The sequence below is a fragment of the Crassostrea angulata genome, chromosome 7 (assembly GCF_025612915.1).
Source record: "Crassostrea angulata isolate pt1a10 chromosome 7, ASM2561291v2, whole genome shotgun sequence".
Taxonomy (NCBI): Eukaryota; Metazoa; Mollusca; class Bivalvia; order Ostreida; family Ostreidae; genus Magallana; species Magallana angulata.
The window spans coordinates 12,385,650-12,398,567 of NC_069117.1; the positions used below are offsets into that span (position 1 = coordinate 12,385,650).

Consider the following 12,918-nt stretch of genomic DNA (forward strand, 5'->3'; position numbering starts at 1 on the left):
TTTAATACAAATGATTTGATTTTTGCAATTTGAATTAGCAGTAAATTCACCAACTCGTAAGAAACCATGATACGCCAAAGAAAATGCCGATGAAAAAAGGATAGACTCAAACTTTGACGAGCATACTAATGATGTTACATTAATAAGTTTTTTGAAAATGTTTTTTGTAATCGGAAGTCTGCAATATTTTGAATGTTTTGACCTTCTGATTCATTCCAGTAATTTTCTGACTAAAAAATTTTGTGAGTTGTCCGAGGCTCCTACAAGTTTGTATTTAAAACCAATACCGGATATATAAGAAGAAATAGTAGCATGGGCTAAACCTTTAAGCGATAGATGAGCAATAAAACTGCAAATGTGTGAAACAGGGGGAGGCCAAATTAAATTGAGTTCGTATAACGGCCTGAATTGCTCAAAACTTCTTACAATAGATGAGTAAGAATTTTTTGAGTTTGGTGCTATTGAATTAAGCGATAAGCGTTTTATTTCAGCTTCGAGATTATTTCTATAAAATCTTCTGGAATCTGGATAGGGTGTGGCCTGGATTTTGGGGCAAGAGCTCGAAATTTGGTCCACCGTTTGCGTGAAATAGAATCGGCAATAGAATTGTTATAACCAGCAATTTGACAAGCTTTAAAGTAGATCTTACGAATCATGGAATGTAAAACTAAAGGCCGAACCAATTCCATAACCCTAACTGACTTTGACGATTTTTTTGTTAAAAATGGAAACTAAAGCTTTGTCGTCAGTGTGAAATTAAATCTTTTTGTCACAAAATTGAGTCTTAAATAAATCAACTGCAAGAACAATTGGCACTAATTCCAAAAAAGTTATATCTGACATAATGACTGGAGTGCTTAATTCCGCACATAGCATCACAAAATCTTCTATTTAATGCTCTAGCTGATCATGGAATTGCTTTTGCGCAAAAGTTAAGAGAACTTACTAGTGATTGTAACTTTCCAAGAGTAACTTTTTTTTGGTAACATTTCTAAGAGTGCTGTTTCTAAAGTCAATATTTTGTCATTAGGAATTGTAATAATCATATTATCTGTATCTATTACAATACCTAAGAAACTAATAACAGTTTTAGGTCCCTCTGTTTTATCTTCCGCTAAGGGAATACCAAATTCAAAACATGTTTTTCTAAATGAAGACATCAACAATTCACATATTTCAGAGGTGTCTCCTGCAAATATAAAATCGTCTAGTAATGATTCAGAGTGTGAACTCCAGTTTTCACTTCAACTACCCACTGAACAAAATATGCAAATTTTCCCCAAAGGGCACAACTAATTAAACATCCCATTGGTAAGCACATATCATAGTAGTAAAAATTATTGAATTTAAAACCAAGGAATTGGTGATCTGAAGGGTGAACTGGTAGCAATCTAAATGCTGACTTAACATCCATTTTTCCTAATACAGCACCCTTACCTAGTGAACCTACCATTTCTAAAACCTCATCAAAAGAAGTATAATGTACAGAACATGCTTTCGGATCTATAAAATCATTTACACTGAAATCAGCAGGATGTGAAAGATAAAGGATTTTAAACGCCAACCACCATCTATTTTTGCAACCACCCCAATAGGCGATAACCTTAAATTAAACAATGGTTCAGTATCAAAGGGACCTGCTATCCGACCCAGTGAAATTTTTTTGTCAATCTTTTCTTTCACTTCATTAGGATGATCATGTACAGAAACTAAATTATTACAGGTTGTTGACATTCGCGGACCTTGATATTGTAGAAAAAATCCATACGTAAACCCATTTCTTTATTCAAAAGCAACAGATTGATTGGGATACATTGCTAGATAAGGACACATACTTTTTAGTCCCCTACCGGTTTAACCGGAGGGGACTATAGCTTTCCTCTGCGTCCGTCAGTCCGTCTGTCTGTCCGTCCATCTGTCTGTCCCACTTCAGTTTTCCGTTGTTTTTTTCTGCATGCGTTTGACGAATGATGTGAAACTTGCTGAGCAGCTTCAAAATATCAAACAGCAGACCAAGTTTATACTTTTGTAGCGTCTGGTCAACACAATTTTCAGAAATTTAATTTTTTTCATTCCAAATTTTTTAATGATCGGGTTCGTTATCGGGCTCGGTGTGTACTAAATGAACGAGGACATTATGTGGTCAGTAAAATAATAAATAATATCGTGCATTATTTGTATTATTACATTTATCATTTCTAATAACAAACAAATAAGTTCTGTATTATGGTGTCAAGTATTGTGTAAATTTTAACGGCAGGGTTTTATCATAATTATTATTACAATCGGGTTCGTTATCGGGTTTGGGCTGTTGAACAATAGACTAGACTTCTGTGTTTCCTTTGCTTCAAATATGTATTTTTTTAATGGATTTTAGAGATTGTTTGCTGTTTATTATAATCATTTTTCATAATTTCATACTTTACAATTACTACATTTATGATAGGGAATATTTAATATACAGGGTCTCAAACTTTTGCCATTCTCAATCAAAGGGGTTACCGGTAGGGGACGTGTATTGCTTATGCAATACTCTCAGAATGCTTGTTACATTAACTGGAGTTGAACCGGTTTTTGCCACGAATGGAGTTAGGCTGGTGTCTATAGCCTGACTGACGAAAATTTGATGAGGCTGATTGTGAAGCTTGAAAGTGTTTTGAATTGGGAAATTCTTGTAAAGATTATTTGTCAAAACAATGGATAGCAGGGTGTTTGTTTTGACATTTTAAACATTGATGTTGATATTGACAGTTTTGTAAACGACAGACAAAACCTTTGTAATTGTATTCATAACAAAATGTTGGACTGGTTTGATTGTTTTTTCAATACTGAATGCACATTTGGAGTAATGTAAAGAAGCCATAACTCCTGGTCAATTTTCTCTCATGATATTGAATTGTCTTTAGCTTTTTTCAGACGAAACTGCCAGTCTGGCGGTCATAATCTCTCCAACCCAATCCGCCGGAAACACGACTGGCGCCGAGTTTAACATTTGCTATATATTTGATTAGACTGTGAGTTTCATCAATATATGCGGACAAATAAATACTCATGAAAATGAAAAAAAGCATCCAACCAAGCATCAATTGTTGTAATTTTGATTACATATGTAGGTTTCAATGTAAATTGCCCAAATTCTTTTTGATATGATGGTTTCAATGGTTTTGTTTAACTCTGGAAGCATCCTCTCAGCCACGGATGACAACATCTTCCAAGTCCGTGGTGGTACTTGGTCCAGCTCGTCCGTGATTCGGCGCAGTTTCCTGGGCTTTATCCGGGTCCACCGCCTTGCATTTTCTTTTTACTCCCGGTAGTCTTGCTTTCCCGGAAAATTTCCTTTTGGCGTTTGACACCCTCCCCCTTCCTCAAGGGAGTGCGATTTCTGCCTCGGTTGCATCGAATCTCAAAATAACAGAATAAAATTTGATAAGAAATTGGTTTATACTTAACTATAAGATTCAATATTTTAGTTAAATTCATAAAAATATTGATTATGCTGAATTCATTAATATGTACAGACTGTGGACAAAAGTATCGGAACGATTTACGACGTCGCGCAGTTTACGGAATATACTCCAGTTTGATTCGATACCGAAAATGGCCGTAGTATATAAAAGCTAAAAAAATAAATTACATCCGTTTTAAAGAGGAGACAATTTTGCACCTTTCTATCTAAAATAAAGCTTATTTGTAAAAACGTTCCTTAATATTTTGTGATATAACCCTTGGCTCTCCGTACTGCAGCGATTCTTGAAGGGAGGGATTGATACAAATTTTGAATGGTCTCACAATCAAAACGGGTCCAAATCAAAAATATGTTTTCATACAATTGTTCCACAGATGTTATTTCATGCACAGACTGCTCTATTTTTCGTGTTATCTTTACCATAAAATCTCAATAATGTTTATATCTGGGCTCTGCGCCGGCCACTCCATCGTATTGATATGGTTGTCTTCCATGAAAGTATCAGAAGGTACATTTGACCCCTTATCAGATATATTTTAATATAGAAAATTTTCCTATTTTCTACATATTGTGTCTTTATATTGTAATTGTGTTTCAAACTATTTCTGGAACAAAATGCACAAAAGTAACTAATATCTTTTTGTCACTATAAATCCCATTTCGCCGCAAGGAAATATTTTCTATCACTTGATAATCTGCTTCGTAAATATTCACACTTTTCATGGCGACGACCAAATATCTATCTAGTTAAGGTCAAACAAATTTTACGTAACAAATCACTTTTCAATTAGAAATTTCTTTTAATGTTTGATCTACTCAAATAGTGTCAGGTCATCGGATTAAGCCCCTTTGTCTGAACCCACGCTATACCTATCTTTTTGTCAAGACGCCCTCGCAAGGGAATCCTTTCTTATTTTTATTGATATAATAAGTAATTAACCTGTTATGTACCTCACCTGGTCTAAGTCGATTTTTGTCCCAAGATCCCAGCGCGTCACTTTATGCTGGACCCTTGTGGAATAAATATCTTTATCGTATATCGACTCCATTTATCAATTACAGAAAACCAACCTCTAACAACAACAACCCAAAGCACGAAATACTCTTTGTGACGAAATATTTTTACGTGACAAATACTTTTTCGTGACAAATGGTGGAAGAACACGGTTCATCCCTTTGAAAAGTCAGCTAGCAAGCTCCAGGACCTATAGCCTTGACAAACTGATGACTGGAGAACAAGTCCCTCTGAATACTGAAGGAGAACAACCAGGACATTGGCCTCGACAAAGATACTGACAGCAGGACCAACAACAACCATGGTGGCAGTCGACATGACACCCTAAGCAATGGCCTACAAGTCAACAGACGCCACAGCTGACATCAAAGCAACCTCAACAGCCAACTCAGCGATGGGCTCCACAACATTAGTGACAGTCCACACTACATCATCCTGTCACTGCAACGCGACAGTGGAACCAGTCTCCAAGGCAATGACCTCCACAACAACACTGGTAGCAGTCTCCACAATAACCAGCCCAGCAACCATGGCAACGACCTCCAGTACAACAGTGGAAGACCACACTGTGTCCTCCCTTCACTGTGACAGTGGTACCAGCCTTCAAGACAATAATGGCCACTACAAACTTTTGCTACATAAAAGACTGTGTTTAAGGTGGTAAGTCTTGTTTTCCAAGACATTCTTACCCTTCATACAATTCCTTTTTTTTTCCAAAATGTACAACACAAGGAGTCATTCACACAACACGTTAAATTACTTTCATCAGACACCAAAATACATCAGTACCATTATAATCACAAAACACCAATTCACAAAATGTACTTATCTAACTAATAGTCACTGACACTGCACGTTCCTCAACAAAAAAACCCAGTCTACTAACATACTTACAGACCCAATTTCAACACTCCTTTACAAAACCTTACAAGTGTTTAATAACAAGCATGCACCCTGATTCTCTCAAAACTTGTCCGGTTGCAGTGTTTAACCAGAGCTTGCATGTTTTTACGAATGAATTTAAGTTGTTGCAAGTCCTAATCTTTGACAGCTTTGTCTACATCCTTACTTCTCTCTTTGCTCACTGAGCCACTCGTTATGTATACTTGTACATATTTAACATTATTTTCTTTCCATAGAACTAATGTTAACAGTTAAACCTAACCCTTAACTTGAGCAATATTGACAACTATACATAACTCCTGATCTATCTGATCTTAACTTCCTTCCCTAGGTCACTGGGACTACCTAACACTTTCCTATTCACCTGCATTGTTTTGAATGAATTAACTGCATGTTCTTGGGCATACTTACATTTTTACTAATACATGACCTCATTTTACTCAAACAGACCTGTGCACATTATCTGTACTCACTAACAACTTTACACCACCACAATAAACCCTCAACTCACAACTGGTACTGACTGCATGCTTCATCCTGTTTGCTCTGACAACCTGCATACCCAACATTTGACCATCGATAGTCCAACAATTCAAAACAAACACACCAACAAATCGGTCAACATTCTACAAAATTTCACCTTTCACCTTCAAAGCATCAAACTCCAATCAATGTAACACCAACCTGCACAACATACTTCTTGTTATATTCGACTCCCATTCAGAGTTTCAAATTTATTCAATGATTTTTATGGGAAAGAATCTTGGAACACAATACTTCCAGTGTAAAAGTGTGTATGTATTCCCTTAAAATAGTGTACACCCATGAATTTTTTCATTCGCTCATTTGTTGTACAACTGTTACTTTGTACCATACATGTGTAGTTATTTTTCAGATTTTTGTATATAGTAAAGTTGTATACTTCGTACTTTGAGATGCTTTTATCTCATCTGTACTGATGTATCTTTATTTTGAACTTCAACATCACCATTGGTTTTGAAATTTTGTTATTTTTTTCACTCATTAACCAATTTTAATAGTCTCCATGTTGTTTTGTTATGTTTTTTAAAATATTTTTTGCCAAGCATAATCAATTATGCTGTACTATCACATCACCATAGATGTTGATATTTTTTACCAGCATCAACCACTGATGCCCTATTCTCACATCATAGATGTTGATATTGATCCCAGCGCGATGCTGATATTGATCCCAGCGCGTCACTTCATGCTGGACCCTTGTGGAATAAATATCTTTATCGTATATCGACTCCATTTATCAATTACAGAAAACCAACCTCTAACAACAACAACCCAAAGCACGAAATACTTTTTGTGACGAAATATTTTAACGTGACAAATACGATTTCGTGACAAAAGTTTAAGTAGCCCTAGAACGATGAACTGGTGCATTATCATCTTGAAATATATAATTATTGTCAGGAAAGTGTCTTGCTATAACTGGCCATAGATTGTTGTCTATAATTTGAATATATTTATCTGAATTTATGTCTATATCCACGCGTGTTAATGTGCCGACGCCATGATAGGTTATGCAACCCCACACCATCACGGTAAGTTTCTTGTGTTTTACAGGTGAAATACACTCTGGCCTGAAGGCTTCGTCGCTTTTCCTCCAGATATACACTTTGTTGTCAATACCTATAACAATTTGACTCTCGTCTGAAAAAATGACCCTTTTCCAGTCATTGTTTGTCCATGCTGATTTTGCTCGACACCATGCTACTCTCCTCTGTGTGTTTACTGGGGAAATTCTTATTTTTTTCTTACAAACACAGCGACGATATTTCTGATTCTTTAGAAAACGCCACACAGTCTTTTTAGACACAATTCTGTATTCATTGTTGTTGAAATTATCCGTAACATCAGCCAATGGAGTTTTCCTGTTAGCTTTAACTTGCCGTAAAATTTTTCTTCCGTCGCAATCGCTCAGACTTTTCTTTCGACCTGTTTTGGGGCTGTTTTAACAGTTCCTCGTTTACAAAAATTTCTGTAAACTCGTTGGATAGATTAAGACTGGTGTTCCAACGTCTTAAGGACTGTGGCATCAAATTGTCACCAAAGAAGTGCTCTTTATTTAAAAAGAGAGTGAAATATGTGGGTCATGTGGCATCTGCCAGTGGTATTGAACCTGATGACGAGAAAGTCCTAAAGGTCAAAGAGTGGCCTACACCCACCAAACCGGAGGAAGTAAGGAAATTCCTAGGATTTGTAGGATACTACAGGAAATTCATCAGAGATTTTTCAAAGATAGCACGACCCCTCACAAATCTTATACCCTCCACAACTAGATCCAAGACAACGATGAAGAAGAAAACAACAATTCCTGAATGGAAATGGGAACAAAAGCAGGAGGAGGCTTTTGCGACACTTTAATATTGCCTGACATCCTCACCCATTTTATCCTATCCAAACTTTGATTTACCATTCGAAGACCATACCGATGCCAGTTCAGTTTGTTTAGGAGAGATCTTGTACCAAAAGCAGGATGGACATCACTATGTTATTGCCTATGCGAGTAGAGGACTCAGTAAATCAGAGAGGAACTACCCAGCACATAAATTAGAATATTTGGCAATCGAAATGGGCTATAACAGAAAAATTCCAGGACTATCTATATGGAAAGAAGTTTACTGTAATTACTGACAACAATCCACTGACATACATTTTATCCACTGCAAAATTAGATGCAACAGGACACAGATGGGTGGCAGCATTGGCAGCTTTTGACTTTGATATACTGTACCGACCAGGTCGCAACAATTCAGATGCAGATGCGCCTCACGGTTACCTTGGTTAGAGTGTAAGGATGATTACCTGCCAATCTCAACAGACTGCATCAGAACAGTATCAAGTGTCCATATTCAGCCCTATGAACCTTGCATAGAGAGCATAAGTTTCGACAGTGAAACACTTCAACCTCTGATGTCAATAGAGTGTCAACTAGTACACAAGTTTGACATTGAGAAAGCACAACACCAGGATTCAATTATTAGAGACTGGATTTATTTTGTTGAGCAGCAGATGTTTCCAAGCAAACATGAATTGCCACCCACACAGGAATCGACTATCCTCAGAAAGAACTTTAACAGATTCAAGATCATTGACAGGAAACTTTACAGAGAAACAACATCAGATTCTGAAACACAGCAACAACTTGTAGTTCCACCGGAGTTAGTTAATGAGGTGTTAAGGTCATCACATAACAACCTTGGACATCCAGGTAGGGGTAAGACAACTTCCTTTATCAGAGAGATTTTTTTGGCCCGGGATGACGTGTGACATCGAAGAATGGATAAAAGGATGCAAAAGATGCCTGTTGAGGAAATCACCAACAAACAACAGAGCTCCTTTAGTCAACATTCAAAGTTCTGAACCTTTGGAATTAGTTTGCCTAGATTATCTCACATTAGAAACATCAAAAGGTGGATATCAACACATACTGGTTATAACAGATCATTTCACCAAATATGCTGTTGCCATACCAACTAGAAACCAAACTGCGAAAACAACTGCCGAAGCCTTTTACAACAATTTTGTACTTCAATACGGACTTCCAAAACGTTTACACTCAGACCAAGGTGCTAATTTCGAATCCAAACTTATCAGGGAACTTTGTGACCTCACAGGAATAGAAAAATCAAGAACAACCCCATATCATCCAATGGGCAGTGGGCTCACTAAGCGCTTCAACAGAACATTGCTCCAGATGTTGGGAACTTTAACAATTGAACAGAAGCAGAACTGAAAGAAGTATGTTGGTCCTATGGTGCATGCTTACAACTCTTTACGGCAAGAAACCACTGGCCATACTCCCTACTTCCTGATGTTTGGAAGACAACCCCGGTTGCCAGTAGACATATCATTTGGTCTGGACAATACCAAGCAAACCAATGGTGAGAAGCAGCCAATGAGTAGTTATGTTTCAGATCTGAAAAACAGATTAGAAAAAGCGCACGAAATAGCTTTAAAAGCTACAAAGACTGCTCAAGAGAAGCAAAAGACATGTTATGACAAAAGAGTGCGGGGAAATAACATCGAAGGTGGAGACAGAGTACTTGTTAAGATACTGGCTTTTGATGGCAAGCATAAGCTTTCTAATGAATGGGAAGAACACCCTTATATAATTCCGTCAAAGCCAAATCCTGACATTCCTGTCTTTATTGTGCAGAAAGAGAATGGTGAAGGGAGGCAAAGAAACCTTCATAGAAATCTCCTGCTCCCAGTAGAGATCTTCAACTCTGAGGATCATGTAGAATCAAAACCTGTTCCAGCTCCAAGGAAGAAGAGAAATATCCCTGATAGCAACAGACACCCTGTAGTATTAGAAAGGGATGCTGAATCAGTGGATGATGATGTTGATGATGAATCGGATGTTTTTTTATTTCCACAAAGAAACCAAAATCAGTGCCTAGGCCAACAACATGTATCCCACGTGTCTCTTTTGATCAGACTGGTGACGACCAGAATGACAAGAGAGGACAGGTTATGGAAGCCGAGGGAGACGCCTCTCATCCCGTCATTGAGGAAAGTGTTTCCATACAAGAAGCTGATGAAGCTAGTGTAGCTAGTCAAATGAGTACAAAATCATTTTGACATGAGGTTTTAGGTGGAGCTGATGATGTAAGTTCATCTAATATTGAAGTTACAGGGCAAGATGAAATTAAAAATACCAATCCCAGTGACAATTCAGAAAACATGGTAAATAAGACTCCAATACCTCCCCCTCGTAGATCCAAGAGAACAACGAAACCACCCCAGTGGATGCGAGATGGAGAATATGCTGTAAATATGGTTTGCAGGGCAATGTAAAATGCAGTGTTAGATAAGACATAAGGTGCATCTAAATCAGTTGTTTTTAATCTATAGTTTAAGTATTTTCCTTTACTATTACGTACTCGTATACTCCTAGTGCAATGACGAGGACGTCATTTTATATGGAGGGGGCATATGTGATGGTGTGTTTTATTAGTTTAATTTAATTTGTCATATTGTTTTCGACATATTCAACATATCTGCAACTTTCTGAAAAGAATTTCCCTTCTGAACCAATGCTACAACTGATTCTTTAACACCATCTGATGCATATTTACGATTTGCAGCCATGTTGTTTGTGGATGAATTTACTTACTATAATTTGCAGACGACAATATCTGACGTAGCTAATATAAACATGAAGACGTCATTTTAAAAATACCCGAGGTGTACCATTAAATCGTGTCTACACCGAAAACACCCGCGGTAAATAACGCGAACATGTGAATTTTTGTCTAACGCAACGTAATTCGTTCCGATACTTTTGTCAACAGTCTGTATGTACCCAGAGCAGGGGCTAAACATTTTTTCAAATAATCGCAAAAAATGCTTTTTTCAATAAATTTTGCCTTTTATTAATCATGATATATAATTTATATTTATATTACAATAAAATTGAAAGAAAAAAAGAAATCTGAAAAGGAAATTTGTTTTTAAAGCAAAGACATAAAATTTGCACCCAACTCTCGAATTATTATTATTATAACATTTATATAGCGATAAATATAATAAAATTACTCTAAACCGCTTTACAAAATAAGTTAATACTAAACAATGAGCATACACAAATAAAATTGATTGAGTTTTTATAAGCATATAAATCTATAAAAAGAGGATTACATATTGAAAATAGGCTAAACAGTTTTTAAAATATTCATAAAACATTTTCAGCACAGATTAAACACTGAAGATCTAATTAAACTGATGAAAGGGTCAATTATAAACCGCTAATCTAAAAAGATGTGTCTTGAGTAACTTTTTAAAACTGGTCAGATTTTCTTCGAGTCTTAAAACTGCGGGAATTCAACAGCTAGGAGTGTGATGACGTCAAATATAAATAGAACGACGTCATGTATGGTATGTCATTACGCGCAAAAATTATGGCGCTAATCATGAGTCAAGCAAAATATGATATTACTATAATAATTTGATTTGTTTTATATTCTAAATAAATCTTATTAAGCTGCAATCGTCCTTGTTGGAGCATTCTGACATTGCGAACCATTCCATTAACTTCACCGTTCTCCGATAACGTCGCCGGCGAAGCAACGTTAATTGAAAGCGCCCTTGGAGCTCGCTTCGCAGCGCCGGCGAGCTGCAATCGCTATTAAAATCAAAGCGTCCGCGAGTATGGAAAAATCTTATAAAGCTCGAAGGATTAGAAGTTAATGAAAGATATGATCACGTACTGACTGTAATGATCACCTTAATAGTTAAAGTGTGATTCCTTTTTTTTTTTATATTAAAATCATTTTTCAATAACTGTACTTACAATTAAAATTATTGATATTTTTTTTACATTATTTTGATCACCTACTGCAAAGCAAACGCGTACGTTTTTGGCAATAGAATTCTTAAAAAAATTGACTCTTAGTTTTATCACTGACAAAGATTCTGGAGAATGTAAATATATACCGATTAATAGTAAAAATTGGTAGATTTCAGGATGAAGTTTAACATGTAAAACTGTTAACAAACGACGCATGACCAATGGCAATAGGTTCCCCGAGTGACTCAAGTGATCTAGAAAAATCACATGTTCATTAAATGGCAATATTTGTCACACCCCTCCAAAAAATGCGTCGTTTGTTAACAATGTCATGGCCTCATGGACATCACAACTATATACACTAGGCAAAATTGCTAACGCACCACTTACTATTTCTTTGATTGTTTCAGATCTGAACGCAAGAAAGATTGATTAGTATATTATTTAAATAGTTTATTATAATACGGAAAATGAAACATCATTTGTTGCAAACTTATTGACCAGTAACTTTGTGTACTGTTTATGAAACATTAGTACCCCCGCCCCATTATGTGATTCACATATCACGATCGGGTGTGAACTTTATTTGCTCGGATAAATGCGATGTGTCTGTCTTGTCGCGTAGTAGTTACGCGGCGCTTTGAAATTCTTGCTCGGTCCCTTACACTTCCGGTTTGTACAAATTCCCAGTACAACCCTGCAATTTCCGTGTAGTGCCTATTACACACTGTGACTACCTAAAAAGACATTGATTTTGTTAGATAAGCACGCTGTATCATGTTTGATCCAATATCACAGATAATCGTTAATTTATTTTAAAAAATTCTAACCTCTCTAAAGAAGCATCCCGCAGAGACAATACCAACTGCTCTGCCACGCTTTTCTGTGGTCAAACGCGGCATACCCCGTCAGGTTTTTTGTAATACATGCATCAATAATAAGAACACAAAAAGGAAAGTAAAGATTGATTTTTCCAAAAAAAGTGTGAGCACGATTTTAGCATTTCTAAAGAACAGTTACCCTTTGGTTAACATTGTATCCATTTATCCGTTTGGGCATTTAAATGTCTTACTTATTATTAAAGTAAACTATTTTAACATCCAATTTATTTTAAACAAATTTTCGGATGTAAATATTATTTTATTTTAAATGGTGCATTAGCAATTTTGTCTAGTGTACATGTAACAATAGTGGCCCCGTCTTAAGGCC

At 36.4% G+C, this 12,918-nt stretch overlaps 1 pseudogene; it reads right to left on the bottom strand.

Moving 5' to 3' along the window:
- Window positions 1-2,552: 2,552 nt before the first annotated feature.
- On the bottom strand, window positions 2,553-4,799 carry LOC128156647 (uncharacterized; annotated as a pseudogene).
- Window positions 4,800-12,918: the final 8,119 nt, after the last annotated feature.